Genomic DNA, 11346 nt, shown 5'->3' with positions numbered 1-11346 from the left:
TGTAGTGCCATAGAGAAAAGATGATTGTCAGTAAACTGTTTATCTCTTCCTCTACCCTCTTACCAATAAGCCTTTTATGTTTCACTTAAGTAATTTCACTTATCCATGTTTTTGTATAATACAGTTCATTCAGGGTTTCTGATTTCTAAAAAAATAGATAGAAGATACTTGACTTCCACTGCTTCACAAAGAACTCTTTATTCTTCTCCTTCCCTAGTGTGCAACTCTTCAGGACACCCTGGCCTTGTGCTTGCCTGCTCATCGGGTCCTGTTAACCGGTGCAAACAAAGACGAGTACAATTTCCTGAGAGTTGATTGCAAACCTGGATTCACTGAAGCAAACTTTCCAAAGGTATTGTCAGTCACCATGACAAGTTAGTTTCTGCTAGGCTTAACTGCTTACTTACATTAATTTTTGCCTAATAACGTGGGTATTTAAGGTTGTGAATGTTGCTTTCATTATAACTTTAGACATTTCTCCCAGGGTAGGATTTTTAGAGTTTTAAATAATTTGTTTTCCAAATATTCTGTGATGTGAGTTTTACTTTCTTGTTTTACTCATTAGTTAAGAGGGAAATTTTTGTGTGATGAGAGACTTTGCATATGTTTCTGTGTTTTAAAGTATCTTGGTTCCAGATTCAGTGATTTGAGTTCTGAGATGTTGGTCTTTAATATTATTCCACTTTAAATTATTGTTTTGCTTATCGTCTTTTTGTCTATTTTCCGTAAATATTCAACTGCTTCAAATTATTATATGCTCTTTTTATTGGAGTTTTCCTTCAAAGCCAAAATTACTCCTTCCCCTAACTCTACTTCTAAATTAGTTCACTGATACTTTAAAAGAATGAAATTTCTGAAACATTACAGTATGGTCTGGTATTTGAGTCTGTCTCGTCACAGTTTTTATCTGAAGAAATTGAACAGTGAGTTCCTTTTTTTTCATGGTATAGATCATTACTGGCCTTCCACCTTTTTTCTTGGTTAACTGTTTCCTCAGAGTTTTTTTTTTTTTGTTTTTTGTTTTTTGTTTTTTACTGAAAAGATGAGGGTGATGGTAGTGTACCGAGGCCATATTCACTACCCACAGTGTATACAGCAGGCTAGTTAATTTTCAGGGTGCAAGAGATTCTGGGTCTCATAGTGAGAAGACAATATATAGATGAAGTGGTACAAAGAGCCTCTGATGCTGTTACTGTCTGTTTGTGAGACAGTTTGAGCTTGCCCTGATGTGCTGGCTGAACAAGTCCACATTAGTTATCACTGATGCAAACTGCTTTCATTGTCTGTGTATTCTGGGGTGTTTTAGAAGGTTCCATGTCAGGTGATATTTTAAAGGGAATAATGTCTTTATTTCAGCTTATTCAACGGAACGAATCTTTCTGCTTTTTTTTTTTAATCTTCAGGAATTACTTTTTATTTTGAAATATATCACACTCTATGCGGTTTTATGTACTGAAAATCCCTAGGTTAATCACACAGGTCTTGAAGGCCATTTGCAATACTTTTCTTGGATGTATGCTAGTAGTAGATGCCTCCGTATGGATCTGCATTTAGGCTTTTCATGTGCACACATTCAAACCTGGATCTGCCAGCCTACTCCGCTGAAATCTAAACTTTTAAACTTTTCCCACCTATGCCATCTTTTCAAAGCAATAAATAAATAAATAAATAAATAAATAAATAAATAAATAAATAAATAAATAAATAAGAGACAGAGAGAGAGAGAAAGGAATTATCTGCAGGACAGAGGTCCCATCATTCTCATCAGTCTATTTTGCAGGTATGACTCACCTGGATGTTTTAGTTGTTGTTGTTGTTGTTGTTTTATTTTGTTTTAAGGTTTATTTATTTTTGAGAGAGAGAGAGAGAGAGAGACAAAGCATGAGTAGGAGAGGGGCAGAGAGAGAGTGAGACACAGAATCCGAAGCAGGCTCCAGGCTCTGACCTGTTAGCACAGAGCCTGACTTGGGGCTCAAACTCACGGACTGCGAGATAATGACCTGAGCTGAAGTCGGATGTTCAACTGACTGAGCCACCCAGGTGCCCCATCACCTGGATGTTTGTTAATTTTACTTTGCCACTGCATCTTAAAGCTAATCTTGAACAGCAGCAAGACTGGATTCTTCTACTGTTTACAAATATGCTAATGAAGACTCATTGTTAATCCTCCCTTAGTAGTCCTAATCTATAAATTTAGGGAAAAAACAATGTAAGCCCGTATTATGGAGGTCCAAATTCAATTGACATATCCCACAATTATAACTTCATCATAAGATCTTCCCATCTTTTACTTATATAAAAAAAATCTGAGAAGTGTTCTCCAAAGAATAAGTTTGCTGAGATTCTAAATCATAAGCAAGGAATTGTCAAAACACAGAAACTAAACTGAGAGGAAGAACTTGGGTAAGGCCGATAGATTAAAGGCTAAGAACCAGCTATGAGAAATATTTACAAATGGAGAACAGAACCTAGAGATTGAGCAATTTCTGAAGTGACAATGGAGGCATTCGGTAGATTGCTTGTGACCTTAGAAGTGGATAGAAAGGAAGCATTAAAGTAAAGTGAACCCCATATTTCCATAGTTGTGGAAAACTGAAACTGCAAATCCATATTAAACTTTTTTTGAAAAATGTCACTCAGGTCATGAATTCAGTGAGAAAATGTGCAGAAAACAAAGACTTCTATCCTTTCACAACTCACCTGAAAAATAAAGCACCAGAGAGATTTTTTGTCTGACACCTCACAATCAAAAATAAATGATTATAAAGAAGATACCCAGAATCTCAAAGAAACATCCATATATTGCTTCAGGAGATAACCACAGTTGCTTCCATTGAATGCTGATTCAGGAAAATCTGAATATTATTTACAGAATGTGTGAAAATGTGTTATACTCTCCAGCCATCAAACATCCACTTCCACAATTTATTACCAACTCTTATTAATACTACCTCCTAAATGCCTCTTACTATTACTGTTGTCAACTGAAACTCTGACAAAGGAGCAAAGGCAATAATGGAACAAAGATAGTCTCTTCAACAAATGGAGCTGGAACAGCTGAATACCCACAAGCAAAAAAAAAATTAATCTTAACACAAACCTTTAATCACTTCACAAAAATTAACTCAAAATGGATCACAGACCTAAATATTGCATACAAAACTATAAAACTCCTAGAAGATAATGTTGGAAACAACCTCGATAACCTTGGGTATGGTGATGCCATTTTGGATACAACATCAAAGCCACAACAATCCATGAAAGAAATAATTGATAAGCTGGACTTCATTAAAATTAAAAACTTTTTCTCTGTGAAAAACAATGTCAAGAGAATGAGAAGACAAGCCACACCCTGGGAGAATGTATTTACTAGAGACATATCTTATAAAGGAATATTATTCAAATTATACAAAGAACCCTTAAAGCTCACAATAAGAAAAAAATTGGTTTAAAAAAGTGGGCTGAAGACCTTAGCAGATCTCACCAAAGAAAATATACAGATGACAAATAAGCATATGAAAAGATGTTCCACATATGTCACTGGAGCAAACCAAATTAAAACAACAGTAAGATACACACCTATTAGAATGGCCAAAATCTGAAACATTGACAACACCAAATGCTGGTGAGAATGTAGTAGGAATGTATTTACTGATGGCAGGAATGCAAAATGGTACAACCACTTTAGAAGACAGGTTTATGGTTTCTTGTAGAACTAAGCATATTCTTACATACAATTCAGTAGCCATGCTCTTTGGTATTTACCCAGAGGAGCTCTAAAATAACATTCACACAAAAACCTGCATAGGGTTGTTTATAACAACTAATTTATTAATAGTTGACAAAACTTAAAAGGAACCAACATGTCCATTAGTAGGGGGATGGATGAATAAAGTATAGTACATCTAGACAATGGAATATTATTCATTCCTACAAAAAAGTGAGCTATCGAGCCATGAAAAAACATGGAGGAAACTTAAATGCCTATTACTAAGTAGAAGAAGCCAGTCTGTAAAGGCTCTATACTGTATGAGTCCAACTATATAACATCCTGGAAAAGACCAAACCATGTAGACAATAAAAAGATTAGTGGTTGCCTGGGAGGTGGGGAAGGGGATTTTGAAGAGATAGCACAGTGGATATTAGGGAAGTGAAAATAATTTGTATGGTACTATAATGATGAGTACATATCATTATACATTTATCCAAATCATAGAATGTACAGTTCCAAGGGTGAATCCTCATATTAACTATGGACTTTGGGTAACTATGATGTGTCAATGTAGGCTCATCCTTGGTAACAAAATGCACCACTGTTGTGAGTAATGTTGATATAGGGTAGGCTATGCATGTGTAGGATCAAGGATATGTGGTAAATCTCTGTACCTTTCTCTCAAACTGTGGCTATGCCACAGCTAATGGGGAGTTTTTGTTTGTTTGTTTGTTTGTTTAACTTACATCCAAGTTAGTTAGCATATAATGCAACAATGATTTCAGGAGTAGATTCCTTAATGCCCCTTACCCATTTAACCCATCCCCATTCCCACAACCCCTCCAGTAACTCTCTGTTTGTTCTCCAAATTTAAGAGTCTCTTATGTTTTGTCCCCCTCCCTGTTTTTATATTATTTTTGCTTTCCTTCCCTTGTATTCATCTGTTCTGTGTCTTAAAGTCCTCATATGAGTGAAGTCATATGATATTTGTACTTGGATGGGGAGTTTTTAATAAGAAAGTGATGTAATGCCATTTGTTATTTGAAGATAATTCAAGTAACACTGTAGAAGACCCTTTAGACTGAGGGATGTTTCAAAGAGACAGGAATGTTGATGAAGTGTCTTCATTCAACATAAGTCTTGTCAAGGCAAAATTGTGTAAGAGCTACAGATTAGAAGGTTTTGGCCTTTGTTTCACTCTGTGAGAGGGGTGTAGCATAATCCTTACAGCCTGTTAAGCCTATGTTCAAGTTTTGGCTCTAAAAAATGCCAGCTGTAAGACCTTAGGCCAATTGTTTTAACCTCTTTTGCCCTTCTTTTTCACCCATTAAACAGGGATAATAATAGCAATTTCATAAGTTTTGTGAAGATTATGGGAAATGGTAGATGTTAAGCTCCGAAACTAAGATGACTGACAAAAATAGACACATAATAATTTATATTTGCTGTAATTATTATGCTTAGGGATAATGTTTTTAATGTTTAATTTCTAAAAATTGCTTAATTCTGTATATAATCAATAAGACACTGTTGGCCCATTTTGCCTAATGACATGCCTGCAATATTTCTCCTCTAATACAACTTCCCGATTGTGTGTCTGGGTTCTTTCTGTCCCTCAAGTATTCTTTACCACAATGAAATGGTGGGGAAAAGAAGTGTAAGCCACTCTGAAAGAAATATGTTTCTACCTGGGATTCAGGATGGAAACTGGCCCTCCTTGGTATGGCATGACACTCCTTGTATGTCACTAGTTGCCATGCTTGAAAGCAGTAACTCACTTTATGCTCAGTACCAAAAAGGTTAGCATAAAATATCACAGTAGCCCTGGTGAAGAGATGATGATATTCTATATCATGACTATGGCTGTGGAATAGATTTGAACATTTATAACGATGTATCAAGGATCTTGCTGGATAGGGAAGATGAAGTGGCAAAGACAAAGGAATTGATTTCAGGCTTTTGGCCTGTTTGGATGAATTTTAATATTACACAACTGAGAAGTCATCATATCTCCCTCTTTTCCCTATTTTTTTTGGTTCTTTCTGAGCTATATCACTTTCTCTTAACACCCATTTGAACATAATTCAGCATTTCTTAAAATTATCTCTGAAAGATACACCTGCAGAATCATTCTTGGAAAGTATAGGATTTACTGAAGACCAAGGAGAGATATTGAAAAATTTTTAGAAATTCTTTAAAAGTATTTAGCAGGGTGAACCATGTTTCATTTCATTTTTGCCCATGATTCTTACCCCCATAGAATGTCCAGTCTTTAAAAAAAAAAAAGGATTTATAGACTTGCCAGAGGCTCTTCTCTTTTCCATATTTCCTCTGTGTATTTCTAGTCACTCATTGTTCGGTATGAAGTAGTGAATTCAGTTCTACTCCCACCTTCCATTTCCAGAATCACGTATGAAATTCACAAGATGTACAGGACAATCTCTTCCTGTGGTTCATTTGATATGCTTTACTGAAATACCAGTACAAACAGTACAAGAGTGAGTCATATCCTAAGAAGAATAATAGAAGCTCTGTTTAATCTTTTTATAATATTAACTATGAGAGAGAAAATAGTGTAAAAAACAATAACTGCCAATATGCATGAGAGGTAGGATTTGTGTATGTTCAATTTTAATATGTTTGTAGGCTTTTGTAACATCTAGGTTTGATGCCTAGGACACTGTTAGAAATAGGGTTCTGGAATATGGCAATGAATGGATCTGCAACAGATTAGCGTTAAGATAGCTGAGCTGGGTAAGAAATGATCAGAATATATAGATTCGAATATAGTAGGACTGGAATGAAGTGCCGAAAAAGGGAGAAAAATTCTTCCTGAACTTTCATATCAGAATGTTCTTGGGAATGACTATTCAGCCACTGTATTTACTTTCAGGTTACCAATCTTCCAAATCTCTCAATATATTATGAGAAATCAATATACATGTCTTTAATTTACTTAATACATAATAAATAGAAAATTTCTTTTAACTATAAAATTTAGATAAACTTAAAGGCAAATTGAGATTTTTCTTAATGTTCGTATCCCTCATCATGCACTGAATTCCACATGATTCTAACTTGGACTCTGCTATTCACAAAGGAAGCCATTATTTTGAATTTTGAATTTTTCTCAAAAAAACCATATTGGGTTTTTCTTTCTTACTAATAGGATATTTGTATTAAATCTTACAATTTAAATAAAGGTTGTATTTATATAAATTGCCTAATTCTGTGCTTAGAGTATAGTACTAATACTAATAAATAGCAATATTAACTAACATTTATAGATCTGGGAGCAATCCTAAGGGTTTTGTATATGTTAGGGTGTTTAGTCCTAAAAATAATTTTAGAAAATAGATAACTTATGAAGTAAATAATAGAATTTATGAACTTCTATTCTTATCCTTATTTCAGAGATGAGGAAAATGAATCAGAGAAGGGTAAGTAACCTGATCAAACTTATACAGCTGGTCACTTTGAACCAATGCAGTTAGGTTTCCAACATTGACACTTTAAAAACTACATAATACTGTAGTCTTGTTATCTCCCTGCCTTTTGCAACAATTAAATTTCAAAAATTTAAAGTGGCTACTACTTACCCAAATATACAATTCATAAATGGAATGAATTTTAAAATTTCATGACTTCTAACTACAGGCTAAGGCTTTTGTTTGTTTCTTTATTTGCTTGGTGGTTATTTTTCCTTGCTTTCTTTTTATTTTCTACCCTACTGCCATATAAGCTATGGAAAAATGTAGAAAGAAAAAGTCAGATGGTCATAACAAGTTATTTACTCCACATAAATTAATCAACACTATGCCTGATAACATGCTGGGTATATAGAAATAGACAAAACAAAACAAAACCAAAAAACAAAAGGTTTTGTTACTGAGAGATGGAAAAGGAAAAAAAGCCTCACTTCTTTTCCCTGCCACAGTAAAAAATTACAGGACAGTGAAACAAAATTATTAGCAGAGCAAAGTTTTATTAAAGTACATTCCAAGGGAGGAGGGGGTCAGTCAAGAGAGAGGATGGCCCCAGAAACTCCAGGGTGTGGGCTTATATCATTTTTTTTCCTTAGGACTGGTCCTAGGGTGTCATCATTAGAGTGACAGGCTAGATTCTATAATAATTAGCCAACTACTCATGTCCTTTCCCAAGATGCACTGGAAATGCCTGCCTGGATTGGGAAACTGCAACATTATTTCTATTCTAAGGACATAGGTCAAATAAGGACGAGCAGCTGCCTTCTGCACAAGTGCAACAAGCAGGACAAACTTAACTCTTCCTCTGCCAGGATGTTGTAACCTCAAGCCCACTGCTAGATGGGAGGAATGAGGTGGTCCCTGGGCGGTCCTCTGTTGGGGCTCTCCATCAGGACGTCTAAGGTCCATCCTCCTGTCACTCATGCCTAGTTTCCCACCTAACAGTTTCTGCTCTTTAAATTCAGTAGTGGAGTCAAATAATAAAATGTATAATTCCCATTCTCTTAAGAGTGGGCTGCTGATTGAAACTTAGTGGCTTGCTTTTGAAGGATAAAGGACAAAAATGGAAAATTAGGGGCTTTATATAGGATAAACCTGACAGTCACTACGTTAGCCAAGTGATCATGCTGACATCATCAGGAATAAGCCGTCTTAATTTTGTGTACCTCCTGATGTGAAGTAAGGGGGAAATTAAGTTCACCTCTGTGGTATTCTTCCTAAAAATCCATAAGCACATCTAATCTTGAGAAACATCAGGGGAAAAAAAAAGTCTAATTGATAGACATCAAAATAGGACTATTGTTCTTGAAAACTATCAAAGTTATAAAAAATAAAGGTAAGGGAAATGTAACAAATTAGAAAATACAAAAGAAACAATAGCTAAATGCAGTGATAGATTTATTCTTTATTGATAGATCCTAGAACCACACACACACATATACAAAAGACATTAGTGGACAAACTACTTGCTGGTAAATCCAAATAAAGTTTTTTACTTAGTTACCAATGTTCTAATTTAAATGTCCTAGTTTTAATAAATGTACTATGGTTATATGTTAATATAAGGATAAGCTAGGTGAAGGGTATATGGTACTAAACTCTTCTATAAACTTAAAATCACTTAAAAATGAAAATTTGGGGCACCTGGGTTGATCTCAGCTCAGGTCATGATATCACGGTTTGTGAGTTCAAGCTCCGGATCAGGCTCTGTGCTGACAGCGTGGAGCCTGCTTGGAATTCTCTCTCCTTCTGTTTCTATTCCTGCCCCACTCGTGCACTTGCTTGCTCACCACCACCCCTCAAAATAATTAATTAATTAAATTTTTAAAACAGTTTTCAATTATTACAATATTAGTACATGCTCTTAAGAACACATCTAAAGAAGTATCTAGAGTAGGGGGTGGCAAATTATAGTCTCATAGGCAAAATGCTGCCTTGGCCTATTTTGGATGGCCTGAGAGCTAAGAATGCTTTTACAATTTAAAGGATTAGAAACAAAACAAAACAATAACAAGGAGTATACGGCAGGGACCTGATGTGGTCTGCAAAACTAAAATATTTTCTATTGGCCCTTTGCAGGAAAATGTCGCTGTTCCCAGGTTGAGAGAATCAAGAAATAACACTTGGAAGGAAGATCTTCTAAACTAAAAACTGAAAAGTGGGAAGGCATCAGCCTAAGGAAGCAGCACATGAGTATAATGAAAGGGTAAGGTGCTGAAATGGGAGGCAATGTTCCAGGCCAAAGAGAGACATGTGGGAAGACAGAAGGAATGTGAGATTATGACCCATTTAGAAACTAAGAGTGGAAATAATGGCCACATGGCTAGAGATCTGGATGGCACCGTGCAAGAGGAATTGATGCTGGTGAGTTAAGCAAGGGCTGGAGCTTGCATGCATGCCACATGACTACATTCAGAATTCATGAAAGTGATTGGATAGCTTATAAACTGCTGTATGCCATGATACATTGTGTATTTCTAAAACAGGTCACTCTGGAGAAGGGAGTGGAGGAGGAATAAGACTGGTGACTGACAGACCAGTTAGGCATTTGTACTGTTCCGTTAAAAAAAATAATAATGTTGGGAGCACCTGGGTGGCTCAGTCAGTTAAGCATCTGACTTCAGCTCAGGTCAAGATCTCATGATTCATGGGTTCAAGCCCTGCGTCGGGTTCTGTGCTGACAGCTCAGAGCCTGGAGCCTGCTTCTGATTCTGTCTCTCCCTCTCTCTCTCTGCCTCTCAAAAAATGAATAAACGTTAAAAAATTAAAAAAAAATAATGTTGGCTTGTTCAGAAGTAATGACCATGATGTGAAGAGAACTGAAGATATTTGAATTCATTTTATGGGGTAGAATTGGTAGCATTGGATATACATATAGAGGGAGACAGATGACAAAAATGACAGCACTCATTGGTGTTACCCACCAACACTGTGAATGTATATGTTTGAGCAACTTTTGGAGGAAGTGATGTGACATGATTCTGGAGCATCGACTATATCCCACGGTTTAGGTTTTTAGTCATATGGGCTTTGATGCCTCAATTGGGAAACTGGCTAATGGTACCCAAACTCACCAAGTCATGAAACCTAAGGATGTCTTGTAACTCTAAAGACTAGATATTCTAATCCTTGCTTGAATGCATTCTACACACTTTTCTACCAGAAAGCCGGCCTCCTGATCTGAAATAACTTCCCACCCTTGCCCGGAGTAAACAAAACTCCCTGAAGAGTTGACCTGAAAAATAAAAGTGCAACCTGGTGGAAAATCTAATAAGCAAGGGCTTTCTAATTGCTCTATTGTTCTCAAATTGCTGCAGGCAAGAATTGTTGGAAGTGAGCTGCCTGCTGGCTGTGCCTCTATTCTAACCTTGAAATCTGGCTACTTCAAGTGAGGAGCACTTGAAGGTGAGGTGGCTGCTGCAGGAGGCATACCACTGGGTTTGCTGATCTGCTTTTCCCTGCCTCAGAGTGCTCATCTCAGACATAGGTAATGGCTGTTTCCTGGGATGGCTGTTCCATGGCCCTTCACCCATTACTCACGACAGCCATTCACCTGTAAACTGAAACTGCCAGTCAAGAATGTATTGGAAGGTGGAGGAAAGGTGTCAATTTAGTTCAACTTTATACTTCATTTATGGTTTTTTTTGCATCTTTGTAGTGAAATAAGTATATTATACCTAAGAGAAAAATAAGATACATACTGCTTGTAAGGGGTCTTCAGAGGTATTCTTTCAAGTAAGAGTTTGGTATCACTCCAACTAAATTCAAATATTCTTGAACATAAATAATTTTTAAAATTTGTTTTAGACCTCTTTTCTAAACTATTGAGTGTAACATAGTTTATTCTCAGCTAATCAACTGTGAAAAGCCTCACTCTGACATTAAAAATCCTGAACAAGTTGCTACCACTCACCTGGTTGACTTTTATCCAGAACAACAAAATCTAATGTCATAAGGGCTCAGTAGGAAGGAAAGAAAATAAGACACTGGTGAGAGCTAGCCTTTCAGCCTCAAATTTAAGAAGAGAAGCCAACACTAAAATTCTTTGCATTTGAAGATTTGCATATGAAGCGATGTTTTTGAAATGTCTTTTACTAAGGGATAAATAGAAAATGTGAAAGGTTAAATAATTTACTGTGGTAATTTAAT

General features: G+C 36.1%; 1 long non-coding RNA gene across 1 annotated transcript; it reads left to right on the top strand.

Annotated features, from left to right (window-relative positions):
- Positions 1-232: 232 nt before the first annotated feature.
- LOC122237042 lies at positions 233-9587 on the top strand. Its single transcript, XR_006215241.1, has 3 exons — positions 233-352; positions 7127-7152; positions 9277-9587. It is a non-coding gene; the product is annotated as an uncharacterized LOC122237042 (long non-coding RNA).
- Positions 9588-11346: the final 1759 nt, after the last annotated feature.

This window comes from Panthera tigris, chromosome A3 (genome assembly GCF_018350195.1).
Source record: "Panthera tigris isolate Pti1 chromosome A3, P.tigris_Pti1_mat1.1, whole genome shotgun sequence".
In the NCBI taxonomy this organism is placed as follows: Eukaryota; Metazoa; Chordata; class Mammalia; order Carnivora; family Felidae; genus Panthera; species Panthera tigris.
The sequence above is the reverse complement of the archived record's forward strand: the minus strand, read 5'-3'. Positions and strand labels throughout refer to the sequence as shown.